This window comes from Etheostoma cragini, chromosome 23 (assembly GCF_013103735.1).
Source record: "Etheostoma cragini isolate CJK2018 chromosome 23, CSU_Ecrag_1.0, whole genome shotgun sequence".
Classification (NCBI taxonomy): domain Eukaryota; kingdom Metazoa; phylum Chordata; class Actinopteri; order Perciformes; family Percidae; genus Etheostoma; species Etheostoma cragini.
In genome coordinates, this window is record NC_048429.1 from 11,136,477 (window position 1) to 11,150,318 (window position 13,842).

The 13,842-nt window shown below is 40.9% G+C and overlaps 1 long non-coding RNA gene across 1 annotated transcript in view; it reads left to right on the forward strand.

Annotated features, from left to right (window-relative positions):
• The first annotated feature begins 11,231 nt into the window (after positions 1–11,231).
• LOC117939003 overlaps positions 11,232–13,842 on the forward strand; it is a 21,349-nt gene continuing 18,738 nt past the window's right edge. Inside the window, exon 1 of the long non-coding RNA XR_004655518.1 lies at positions 11,232–11,315. This is a non-coding gene — a long non-coding RNA (uncharacterized LOC117939003). The remainder of the gene's footprint in view (positions 11,316–13,842) is intronic.

A 13,842-nucleotide genomic window follows, 5' to 3' on the forward strand; every position in this document is an offset into this window, starting at 1 on the left:
ATATACATTTATTCGCTTTCTTGCACAGTAAATATGAAGCTGAGGCCTGCAGCCTGTTAGCTCAGCTTAGCATAAATACTGAAAACAGGAAGAACTGCTAGCCTGAGAGCCAAAGGAGAGCAAATTAAAGGGTGTTTATTACAAGGATAAACCCCTTGAATTTCATTTTGGAGGGAGTCCAAATAAGTTGTGCTTTTCCAAAGGAATATTTCAATATTTTGGGAAATATGCTTTATTCTTAGAAATTGGTTATGGGCAAATTGTGTAACATCTTGAAAAAGCCAGACTAGTACAGTTGTTAAATGCTAAGCTAACTGGCTACAGGCTCTAGCTACATCTTTACTGTACAAACATGACAGTGGTATTGATCACCTCATCTAATTCTTGGTAAGAAATGAGTAAGTGTATTTCCTAAAATAACTCACTCTTCATTGTTATCCAAAACAATTGCTAATGATGAGAGAAAAATGGCTTTGGAATCATTCACTTTACACTCAGCCCTGCAGGGAAGGTTAACTATGCTTGGTGCCGGCGTCATGGAACTCAAAGTTCAACTCAGTTAAAATTATGTTTAATTAAATTATGGTCAGGCCAGCATCAGGTATGCTATCCTTTGCCCGCGCGCCATTAGGCGGACAGCTGCCCCACGCGGAACGGAGAGGGGTTCGTGAACGTCCTGTGCTGTCCCAGTGTTTTTACTACAATGATGGATTGGACGCCCTGCCTTCCAAATAGCATAGCACATACTATACTATTTACTAGTAAGCCACAACTAAGTGTATGTAGGCTACTAATAGTATGTCAAGTGAAGTATGCCAAAAATATATAATAATATAACCACTTGCCTGGAGCAATGTAGGTCAGAATGTGCTGCTAACCTTAGCCACACTGCTACTAGCTAGCTAAATCGTGACGGGAGGGTTGGTACTGTACAACATTGTAGCTAAACTAGGTTTTATGGATTATCAGATTTTGACAAAATGCCAGAATTAGAAACGTATTGAGGATTTATGTGAGACAAGAAACTTTCTCTCATGCCTGAATTGAACTGGAAAATACACTGGACCTTTACTGATATGGATAATTTCGCAGTGGAACTGCATTGCATAAGGTAAGACCTGGTTGAATTGATTTATGCAAGCGTAACTTAGCCTAGCTAGCTTGTACTTGTGTTTGTTATATGTGGCACCATCTTGCCTTGCTTTGAACTGTTTTGTATTTTAGTATGTGACGCGTACGTTTCTCTTATTCGTGGTTGACACTAGCTTATCATGGTGTATATTTTTTCATAAGTTGTTGGTTTGAAGTGCGCTGTAAATCCAGTGTTGTTAAGATTGGCGTTAGTGTTCAGGTAAATCCTAGCCTACTGTAGGCTAGGCCATGTCTTGCACGGCAGTAGGCTAAGCATTATCGGTCCTCGTACAGTAAAGGGGTCTGTGTCACCTTATTTGACAAACATTTTTCTTTTTATTCTGACAATTTGATAAACAAAATTGTAGATTAGGCTTGAGTAAATACAACCCCAATTTCCAAAACTGGTTAAAAAAACATTTCATATTTAAACAAATCACCGGGAGAGTCAGGTAGCCTACAGCCTGAACTGCAGATCAAACTGAAATCTCCAGTTCAGGAAGTTTATATTCTGTTTTCTCAGCAGTTGTTTGTAAAATTGCTCTTCAACATATGTAGACAGGATTTTAATAGCTTTTCTTACATTTTCAATTCTTGTACGGCAATAGCTTTTACTGTACATCCAAAAAAATTGAGACATGCGAGAAAATCAGGGATGAGAGAAAGAGGCAGGAACAAAGAAGAGGAATTGGATGGATAAAGATAGATGGAGGCAGGCAGGTGTGCCCATGGCTGTGTATCAGAGTGAAATGGCTGAGGAAAGAGTACACCTTTCCTTCAGTGATCAAACACACTCACAAACACTTTTTTACTGAGGGACTCTCAGGTATATTCCGGCACACACCCAACACATAGGACACATATATTCTGCAAGAAAAACGCTAGTATCAACACAGATGGTATTGCTGGGGTTTTAGGGTTAGATTTAAAAGTAGGCTGAGCATTCGCTCAGTTTAATTGCTGCGGTCAGAGCCTCATTGCCCCCAATGCTGTTGGGCAATTGGGCAACGGCATGGAATAGCACATTCAGAGGCAGATTAGGGTTGCACGGTATTGACAAAATGTGATATTAAAATATTGATATTAATTTCGATATTTATATCATATGTAAAATTACAAAAGTTATGGGAAAACGCTTCATAACAATATTCATAGATTCATAACAATATAGAGCACAGTGAGACTTATATATGGCTCTGTAGTGCAGCTGGACCACAGGTTGGTCGTGAATGAAAACTATTCAGTCCGTCCAACTCCAAACTCTGCCTCCACCGCCTTTTATAAAGTTGTGGTAAGAGATTTGGTTTGTCTAGTTCATTCAGAAGCTTCTTGAAGCCTTTTTTAATCCACTGTGTGGATTGGCATCACATCTTTGGACAAATAATACGTTATAGCGTTGGTGATTTTGGTATGTCTGGCTATGGCGTATTAACTGCAAAAGGTTGTTTTCAGGATAGTATTTTGCACTCATGATTTGTTCCGTTTTGTTGTCTATATTTCTTCATTTACACTGTCACTCTGTCAAGATATGCCCACACCTCACGTGGTACGCTCCAAAGGGTTTGTCATGTAGTGGCCCTGTGCGCTGATATGCACTAACATGTGCAAGTGGTAAACTGGCAAATGAAACATGATTGTTAAAGCGTTTCAAGCAGGCTCACACACAACTAAGCCACACAGTCAACGGACGGGATGCATCGCTCCACAAAATAAACAAAATATTGCATACTTATTGTGAGTTTAGATATAATATTGGGCAACATGATTTTGTGATAGCGATATTAACTCAATATATCATGCACCCCTGGACTGGATGTCCCTGAACAAATGAAAATAATGTAAATAATGTATGTGGATAGGTGATAGTATAAACAAGAGAAAAATGAATTGCTAAAGAGAGAAAGAAAACGATGAGAAGATACTCTTATATAGAAGCAAGAAAACACACGCACGCACGCACACACACACACACACACACACACACACACACACACACACACACACACACACACACACACACACACACACACACACACACACACACACACACACACACAATCCCATTGGGGATGGCTGTCATCCATCGTTGTGTTCAGTGTGGGAACATTCCAGGCTCATCTGTTGTGGCTGGAGTGCGACTGCTTGGAGAGAGAAATTCACAGAGAAAGAAAAGGAGACTGCGAGAGGGGGGTTTAAAGAGGTGGAGCGGAAGGAGAGAGAAGCAGACAGTGAGGAAGAGAGTAAGCAAGACAAAGAGATAGAGAAAAGTCAACTGTTTTTTGGGCCAGGTAGGGGGTGAACAACTACTGGGATTAGGGTATAAAAGTATAAAATCAAACAGGTAATTTTACCCATGGGTGTCAGGGTGACCTAGTAGTAAACAAGAGAGTCGCGCATTTCCTAATCTGTGGTGTCAATGTGACATAAAAAAAAAAAAAAGTCACACAGTGAACTCCCACATTGGTGTGTAATTCTGACAGCAAATGCAAACACACACATGGTCCTGTAGCTAGAAGAAACTCAGGCAGTTTTTTATTTGTTTTTACCTTTGGACAGCTACAGTAGCTGTTTCTCTGTTTTCAGTATTTATGCTAAGCTATGCAATCCATCTCCTGGCTCCATCTTCATATTTAAAGGGGAAACCAATTTTACACATCAAAGTCTTTTTACAAGTCTGGGGAAGCACTTCAGCGTATATGAAAAAGTTGTATAAAGCCTTTGGTGGCTCCAAAGGGAGCTGCACGATGTCTGATAAACGGCGGTCGGGTCTGAAGACCACAAGTTTGAAAATAAATAAAAATAAATGTGTGTGGAGTTAATAAGAAGCTACCAGACCTCTGCAGCCCGCTGCTCATCTTTGCTTGAGGCTATCAGCTCAAGGCTACATAAGCTGCTACAAACTTTACATACCCGGATCTTTGATCAAACTATTGACAGTGAGTTACATTGTGGTTAAAGGTCCAATGAAATGCTGGATGGTTTTATATAGGCTTTACTGGTCCCCTAACACTGCATCTGAAGTCTCTTTCCAGAAATTCAGCCTTGGTGCAGAATTACAGCCACTAGAGCCAGTCCCACAATGAGCTTTCCTTAGGCCTTGCCATCTCTGTGTCTGTAGCTTTAAACCCTATTGAGGAGGGGGGGGGGGGGGGAGCAAGGTGGAGGCTGGCAGTGTGGCCTTGACCAACTGCCATGCTTTGCTTGCCATGATGTGTCTCTCTTTCTCATTAGTGGGCCAAATCCTCTGGGTGGGCAAAGCAGAGAAATGGGATGTAAACCTGCTCCTTATGACCTCATAAGAAGCAAAATTCCAGATTGGCTCATCTGAGCTTTCATTTTTTGCAGAGCAGGATACCCAGGGCTCGGTTTACACCTATCGCCATTTCTAGCCACTGGGGGACCATAGGCAGGCTTGGGGAACGCATATTAATGTTAAAAAACCTCATGAAGTGAAATGTTCATGCCATGGGGCCTTTAATGTAGCCAAAAGGTTTTGAAAAGGAAGAAGAATGCATTGGATCGAAAGATGATATCTCGTGTTGCATTAATTTTGATACTTTACTGTCCATGTAAGTCTGACTATATTATAGGAGAGCAATGCTAAATCATACTCATTTAATAGACGGATATGAGACTGGTATTAATCTTCTCATTTAACGCTCTGCAAGAAAGCCGGCTATAACCTGGCAATTAAACCCTGTTCTTCTTTCCCTGCTGCATCCAGGTTATGTAAATCTTTTGCATATGAATAATGACACCCCATCATAGACTTCCCTTTAAATGATGAACGTTAAATTGCCACTCAACACAGTCTGTAAATAACAGCCTGTTTGTAAAAGAAATCCTAGGCATGTTTTGATCTAAAAAGGGAAATTAACCACAGTAGCTTGAGTATTAATTGGCCAACTAAACATCATGAATGAAGCATGAAACCAGTCAACCTGTCTCATCACCTGAAGGCTCATTGCATTTTAATGTACGAAATGTTCTACAAATTAAGTTTGTCTGAATAATCAATTGATTTCTTATTCAAAACACTGAGGAAGATTAAAACCTCTCCGAAGCAGCTCTCATGGCGGCACTTGCCTTTAAGGACACCGCCAGGTCCAAACTAGTGTGCACACAGTTTATTTTTCCTTGACTGTTAATCTGATGCTGGCCTTTCTCTCCTCTATCCTATAACTGCTGCTTCCCCTCCAGTTGCTAAGCTGCTGTTTCGGGTTGAGCTGTTTTAACCACCGGCCGTTGATCATATTCGGTTTAATTACCTCTGCGTGGACCGGAGGAGCATTAGAAATCATGACCTGATGCATATTCAATAAATTGACTGAAACAGCAAATGGAAATGGCTACCCTATGATGCGTGTTCATCTGTGCACTGGAAATGTATGCAAGAATGACCTTCAGATGTTCCCACTGGCAGGCAAAAGAAAACTGAAGTCCTATTGATATCGGGTTATCAGAGATGATAACTAAGGACTGTTGCACATACTTTTGTCGTGACTTTTGATACAGATTTGGTTAAAGAAGCTATACATAATTCAAGTTTGTGCTAGAGCTATATACTGTAGCTGTAACCTGTCTTAATAATGGATCCCAGTGGAGTCCCGGAAAGTCTTTTTTGAATGCTTCTCCCTGCTTCTTTAAGCAGACCTCGAATGCTATATTTTCAAAAGTATTGCACACCAGGAATTAAACATGACAGACTCAGATAGACCACCAGTTGAGCTGATCGGATATGTCTTAGATTCTTACGCACCCAAGTAGAAAACAAAGAGTTACATCAAGCTGTTGTTTTCTGAATATATAGTCTGTATTTCCTTTTAATGTGAGGGTGCAAGAGGCTTGCCGGAAAGAAAAATTATATACAGTATATGGATATAGTATACCCTCACATGACACAAATCCAGAGTTTATGTTTCTAATATTGGTGCAAGTATCCTGCTCTTCACTCAACTTGTCATGATAGAGTGTACATTTGTTATCTATGGCTCACTTTTAATGTGAATAGGGAGGTAAGGCTGAAATCTTTATGAGGTTACTGAGGTAAGGCAGGTAAGGCAGAAATCTTTATTTTTTTATTATTATTTCTTGTACAAGCGGGAGAAGAAGAAAGTCCAGCCCTGACCTTGAGGGAGAATGTGGCTGCTGAGGCCGCTGCATGTTTTCTTTATTTACTCATCAATGGTGTTTACCAGCGGTTAAGAGATTGAAGTTGCGCCATCAGGGACTGCATTTTATCACCCGGGAGTCTTTTGTATCCCTGGCTGTCCACTGCGAAAAAGCTTTCTATTGATCATCTCCGAGCAGGGAAGGGGATTGGAAACATGCACACTTTGGGATTGGAAATGACACGGCTGTGTTAGCTATCTCTTTGGAATGCATCAGCCTCTTTAAAGTGGGTATTAACGATGCAGGAAATGAATAAAATGATCGTTTTTTGTTCTTGTTTTTTGGCATTGCTCTCCCTTTTGTGTCCGCCTGTGTCCCTTCCAGCTGTGCATACTACACATATTCCTTATACTTTGTGTGCTGCACGCATGCGCAAGCGTCCTCAGTATATACACTTCACGCCTGTGAACTGTGTGCACATTCATTGGCTTGGGCTGCATTACAGAGAATTAACTGACTGAATAACTTAAGCTCTCACTGTGCTAATTAAAACAGCTTGCACTCGCAAGGCTGTAATTAATTTCTGAATGGACGCTTTTTGGACACAAGGATGTTCTGAGGACAACCAATGTTAAAACATCCTGTCTAGTTTGGCTAAATGTATCATTCTTAAAAGTGATTCATTACAGTTTACACACTAAAATGACCTGCATAGCGTAATTATTTAAACTGGCACACAGAGAGCAAAACCTCTTCTCAAGTCTCAAAGTCTAAACACATTCTTTTCTGCTTTACACACGTTTTGCACTTTTTAAATGCACTGAACACGGTTCTCTGCATAAGACACAACAGTCTGACATAAAGTCCCATGTTTGCCATTTCCAACCACTGCCATTCAAATTACACTACCTGCGCTAATATATGTGCCACCTGGCCAAACACCTCAATGGTTAATTGTTACCACTTCAATCAGCAAGTAAGTACTGTGAAAGGACCACAGGTGAGCACCAACAATGGAAGATCCAGCTGTGCAACAAGATGCTGCCTAGATATTTTTCTTGCCATATATTCTTTCTGCCATTTTCTTTCTGGGCATATTTTTGTAGACTGGGTATGCCCCGGCCATTCTGCCGGTGATTTGATTTCGCCCTGCAGTTAGGTCCGGAAACCTGCATGTTTTAATTCTCCTGCTTCAGTTCACAATTTTGCGGGAACCAATCACAAACTGGCTTATCTACCTGGCACGCTATTGGCGGGTTTAACACAATGATGATAGAGAAGAGAGCAATCAGCTTCTTGTTTACATTCAACAGAGCGGCCACCGGAGCGCAGCAACCCGTCGATGCCGCGGTCGCTGCTACGTCCCTCAGATCGTTGATCTGATTGGTTCAAGGACCATCCAATTGCGTACGGAGTGATTTGAACTATGCCCATTGGTCACGTCTCTTGTGCAGGGAAAATACAGAGCAGACTCTCCCGACCAATTCAAAGTATTTTAGTATTATCGCAAAGCATACTAAAGATGAAAGTGCTTTTCTTTTTTTAAAGATTATATATTTTTATACCATATTTTACAATGCAATACAGCAAAGGGCTGCAGGTCGGAGTCAAACCAGTTGCCGCTGCGTCTAGGAGTAAACCTCTATATATGTCCACCCGCTCTACCAACTGATCTATGCTGGCCACACAAGATGAGAGTCCTTTTCATTATGACCAACATTGTGTAGTTGATTAGACAGAAAAGGTTGGATTTTGATAAGGCTATATATAGTTTTGGTTGCAGTGCCTAATTTTGCAGGATATATGAGTTATTTTGTGTGTGTGGTTGTGTGAATTGTGTTAAGTATTGTGATAAAACGAACGTAGTTAGCAAAATTGTGTTTTTGCAATTGGAAAAAACTGTAATGTTGAGCGGAACACAAATTATTTTCTTGCCTAGTCAATACCACAGCAAGATCAGTGTTTATTGTCCTTTTGCTCAAAGAGACTGTGTGTGCTGATATCGGATTAGCACAACCCGAAACAGCAGCTTAGCAACTGGAGGTGAAGCATCAGATTTTTCTATTTCAAATGCAGGAAATATAAAATATCTATCACGACCATCTCCTATGGCATTCTTCAAAGGCCTATTCCCCATAGTCTCACAGTGGTAGTTAATTAATTCAGAAGCTATATCCTATTCCTGTATAATATGGGGAGTAGGCAAGATGTTGCCAGCAAGTCGTCCTTGCCAGCAGCCTTATTATCAGTCAACAATGAATTTAGACGATTCATGTGAAACTGGCCGAGTGGCTTCACTTGCACAATACAAATGCAAAACTCTGTATCCCCCAGAGTGTGTGTGTGTGTGCGCTCCATGTAGGGGCGTGCCACATGCGGCAGGTAATCTAAGGAAACGCCTGACCCAGAAAGCAGTACAAGGAATGTGACGCATTACCCTGTCGAGCCCTCCACCCTACCATTCATTTCCATCAAGACCTGAAATAATGCTTGTATTCTCGGCTGAAATTGCTTTCTGCCTTTCGGGTCAGTACAACTGGACTGTGGGATGGGGGAGGGTGTTGTTCTGTGTTTTCTGCTTCTTCTTTTGGTTGCTGTCGTAGGTAGCAGCCCGGGCGTGTGGTCAGCCACCATGCTATGGTCATATTAGTGAGGTGATTTATATGTGCCCAGGTTTTCGACAGCATGACAGAGTGGCCTCCTGGTGAACTGCGTTTGCACATTCCTCCTCTTTCACGTTTTTTTCCATCCTCTTTTATTCTCAATTTGCCGAGCGCAAAGCATTGACTTTATTAGAGCTGGGATGTGATGAATAATGCACTCTCACACATTTTTTTCTCTCGGTGCTTTTTACTATGAGCAACAGCATGACCAAATATTTCTCTCTCTTTCTATCTGAGTAGCCAAACAGTTGTGTTAAGATATGGAAGGGAGACAAATTATTCCCGTGCTCCCTGCGAATGACAGCAGGGTCACAACCTTGAACAAAAACCCATACAGTTTCTGTTGCAGCATTGACTTCAAAAAATACCAAACATTTTGGGTTAAAAATAAAATTCCACTGTGGCTGATCTGCATGCAAACCTGCACGCGGCGTGATTGGTTGCAACGTAATTGGTAGCTTTCATTTGCCAGCGTGCTGATTGACCCGCCGTGACATTCTCAATGATGTCGCACCGGCATGTCAGGCGCTCAGGGTTCTGCTTGAGAAATCACATCCAATCATGCTGAGTTATGCAAAGAGCTCTTAGGAATGTGAAGAGCTGAAAACTGTAGGGAAGGCAGCTCGGGATCAGTTGAATCCCAATTATTACAACTTTGAAATATTCTTCCCTGTGAGTCTACACTTGAGACATGACTGCATTGATTTTCCAAAGGAGCTCACTGATGGATGCAGTACACTTACAGTTCGTTCAAACACCCTTATAGTTCTTTTTGATCACAGCTGAGGCCAAGTGTTGAAACGGGTGATTAAGCAGAAGCTGATTGTCCTTTCCCTTTTGAAATATGTATTGAGAAGTCGTGTGCTGAATCAGCTCCTATAACAGCATTGTCATCAACATCTATTTTATCATTAGGACAAAACTGCCCTTACTCTGCACTTTACTCGTCTTCCTCACAATGACATTAACAGTTGTGAGCATTGTTTTGTTTTAAAGGATTAGTTTGACATTTAGGGAAATATGTGTGACGTGAGGACTCAAATGCAGGAAGAGGCTGGCAGGCAGAATGAGGTATAGTCCAGAATTTATTGCAATAAAGAGTTCATGAATAACCAAACAAAAAGGCAAAAAACAAATCGCCATCCAAAAACAACTCAAAATTCATAAAAGGAAAAAACGGGGAACAGGAACGAACAAGGGAAACTTCTTTCGGGACAGACAGACAATCAAAACGATCTGACAAGAGACAGGGGAAGCACAGACACTAAATACACTAGGTAATGAGGTAACGAGAGGCAGGTGACAAGAGGGCCTGGAAGCAGGTGGAAAACCTCAGGTAATCATAAGAGCGGGAAGACACAGGAAGTAAAACTAATGACAGGACAAGACAAAAACCAGACTTCAAAATAAAACAGGAAACAGAACATAGACACTCAGGGGAACACAAGACAGGACCGACAACACAAGACCGGGGAAGAAACAAGACCCAAACACAAGACAGGATAAATAAAAGAAGGAAAAGAACCCAAAGCAAAAAAACCAAACCTTAACAATATGATCTCTTACTTGCAGAGTTAGATGTCAAGATCATTATCATTAATTATTATCACTAATTATTAAGCTGGTTATTAAGCATAAAAACTGGAAACAGGGCAAACTGCTTTAGAAGAGCTGGTAGGCTAATTATTTCACCTTTTAAAATGGACAGTGTTTACGCTAAGCTAAGCTAACAGTCTATTGACTGTTGCTTCATCGTACGTTGTTTGACATATGAACATAGTTTCCCTTTCACCAATGTATCAAACAACAGGAGATTTTCCGTGTCAGATTCATTTTCACTAACTGCAAATACCCCGCTGGATTTAGACAAGACGTGGCCCTGAGTAGAGCGTGCAGGAGACAGGACATCACTGCAACTCGGAGCCGTTCATAATTTGTAATTAAAAACACAATTTAAAAGATCACATTACCTGTCAAAAATAACAATAACTGTCAGTTTTCCGAAAATTGTTTGTTCTACACAAACCCGTATATGCCTTTAAGAGCATGCCAAACCTGTAAGTGGCAGTGTAACGAGAAGCTCAAGCACATGTTAGTCAATCAGAATCCCGAAAATAGCAACGCAGCAACAAATAACTGTGTCTTTCTCTTTTGAACAAAGATGACGGCAGGATCATCATTCGTATGGACTGATCCGAAGTTAATGTACTGTGACATCGACATCGGCTGCCTAAACCTCCGTTTGTCTCAGTTTACCTGCAAACGAAGTTTTCTAAAATCTCCACTCTGGCCGGAGGTTTTACAAAGAATCGTTTTCAGAGACAAATTCTCCGTTTGTGTGTAAACGAAGGGCACAAACAAAGGAAAACTGTCTCAGTTTTTCAAAATAACCATGTACGTGTAAATGGGGTATTAGTATGTCATTAGTCTAAGTTATCCATTTTCACACACAATGTGCACACAAGATTCAAATTTGAATGATGAGTCTGCTGAGCTTGCACTCAAACAGGACACTGATTCTTGTATTTATCAGTCGCACAGGCTTGGATTGATGGGAAAGAAGGATACAGCGAATATTCACAGAGAACTAAGTGTGACTTCACATTCACTAGTGCAACATAACAGCAGAGTGAAGTAGATGCCAATCAATCACAGAGGAGTCTGCAGAGGAGTTTGAATCAGGTGAAATAAGTGGAAACACCTGTGTGTGTGTGTGTGTGTGTGTGTGTTTGTCACTATTGTGTAAAGCGTGTAAAGAAAAAAATCCAACAAAAGTGTATAGTTTCATGTGATTCATCCTCCTCTAACACTAGAGCTAATTTCTTCTGCGCATTACTGACACTTCCTGTGGTTCCAGTCCTTGCTGTTTTTAGTGTGTTTCCGACTCCAACTCATCTCCTGATCTGTCACCTGCCTGCACACCTGCTCCCCATTAATCATCAGCCCCAGTACATATACTCCCCAAGACAAGAAAGCCCAGCTGCTCAGGACACATCTCGCTTCTTTATTATATAATATTCCATTGAGGCTTCTGTCAGATCTTTATTTTTAACTATGAGTTAACCCCCCCCTGTGTGGATGTCGAGGGTCAGAGCAAAATAGTTTGTCTACAAAATAGCAATTCAATTGTTCAGCACCAAGGCCAAATCTGATGTTGACATATATGGTGTTTGAGGACATTTCTACTGTATTTGCACTGTATTTACTCTTGACTAGAGATCATGTCCACGGTTTACCAGTCAATAAGAAAGCTACAACATTAACCCTTTTCACCAGGGTTAAAAAGCTTTAGTAAGGAGTTATTTTCTCTTTAAACACAAACCAATGAATTACTGAAGTTTCAACTGAAAAAAGAGTGTTGACTAAACATAGGTTTCTTCCAAAAACTATCTTCAGAATAGAAACACAAAATGTGATTATAATATCAGAATAAGAAAACGGTTTGTTGCCATAGCAAGTTCCACCTACGTGGAATTTCCTTTTGTGAATGGTGCATACATACTGTACACAAACAAACATACATTAGAAATAAACAACAAATACAAAAACAATTACACATAAAATATCTGTTTAGCATTAGAAAAAGGAGGCTGAATAGGTTGAGTGCAGAATACTACGAAATAAAGAAGATGCCCTGTTTGAGTGCTGTCTTTATCTTCTATGACAGAGGAAGCCTCTGTGAGCGGGGGAAATGACTTCACTGCAGAGACTAAAAGAGTTAGAGCTGTCCTGGGCCACAGGGAGTGGATTGCCTATTTGTTGCATCAGTGGTTTAGCAGTTGCAGATGTGGGTAGGGGGAGTGGATGCAGGGCCCTGGAGGAAGCCACAGTCTCCAAACTTTTTGGGAACCATTATTGAATTTTTATAAAGGGCCTCTGTGGACATGCCAGACAGACAGACAGACAGACAGACATTCATCGTGTGCATTTGGGAGGAAAAACCTAACTGTATGTTCACACCGCCGTCAACTTGAGCCGCAAAGAAGCACTGGCCGCCTTGTCAAGGATGCTTGTCAGTATATGTCAGCGTATGCAGGTAGAGCGAGCAGCCGGCAGACTCGTACCTCTGGTCCCTATACACAAACAACGTCATATCATAAATGATTGGGACATTTTAGACCTGGTCGATTGGATGACACCTATGGTTATCATGGTAACAGCAAGTGCATTTTAATACTTGTTAAGCAGCTACAACCATGACTGTCGAAACCACCTGCTCTACTAGCAGAACGCTACTGCTCATTTGGCCCAAAAGGGAGCCTTGTAGTATGCAATCTGCAGTATGCTCATGTCGGATGTCGTGATGATTTGTAAAAATCTCCTGACTGTATTAAACCAATCTACCTCATAATCTGTGTCCCACAATGCAAAGCGCTGGACGGGTCACATAACAAAAATAATAATAATATATATATTTTTTTTAAACCGTCATCAACATCGTCATTAAATGGCTTTTGCGGAACACACGCCTGCCATAAATAGTATCACACATCAGGTTTGATGTCATGAAAGTCCTAAGGATGAGAACTTTAGGTGGTTTGTGATAATATGTGATTCAAACAAACTGCTTTCCCTGTAAATGTATAATGTGCCAGTTCCTGGTAATTTTGTTTAATAGCGCTTCTCAGGTAATACAGATAATACAACAAAATGCTATTAATACTTTTTCTTGATATTATCTCAGTAAGTTGCCCAAGCTGTAGAAAGAGTCCTTTTTTACAAGCAGTATCTAATAGTTCCTAGATATTGATTAAAATGATACGTGAATCCAGAAAACTGAAAAGCTGCTAATGCCTGTGAAGGTCTGGTTGGACGTACAGGCAACTCACCTCTCTGGCCAGCAGCCAGCTTTCATCTTGGCTGCAGCCACAGAAAATCTAATACAGATGACTTCATCATTTTTGCCTAGTGACCTTTCTGGCATCCTTTCCTCCTC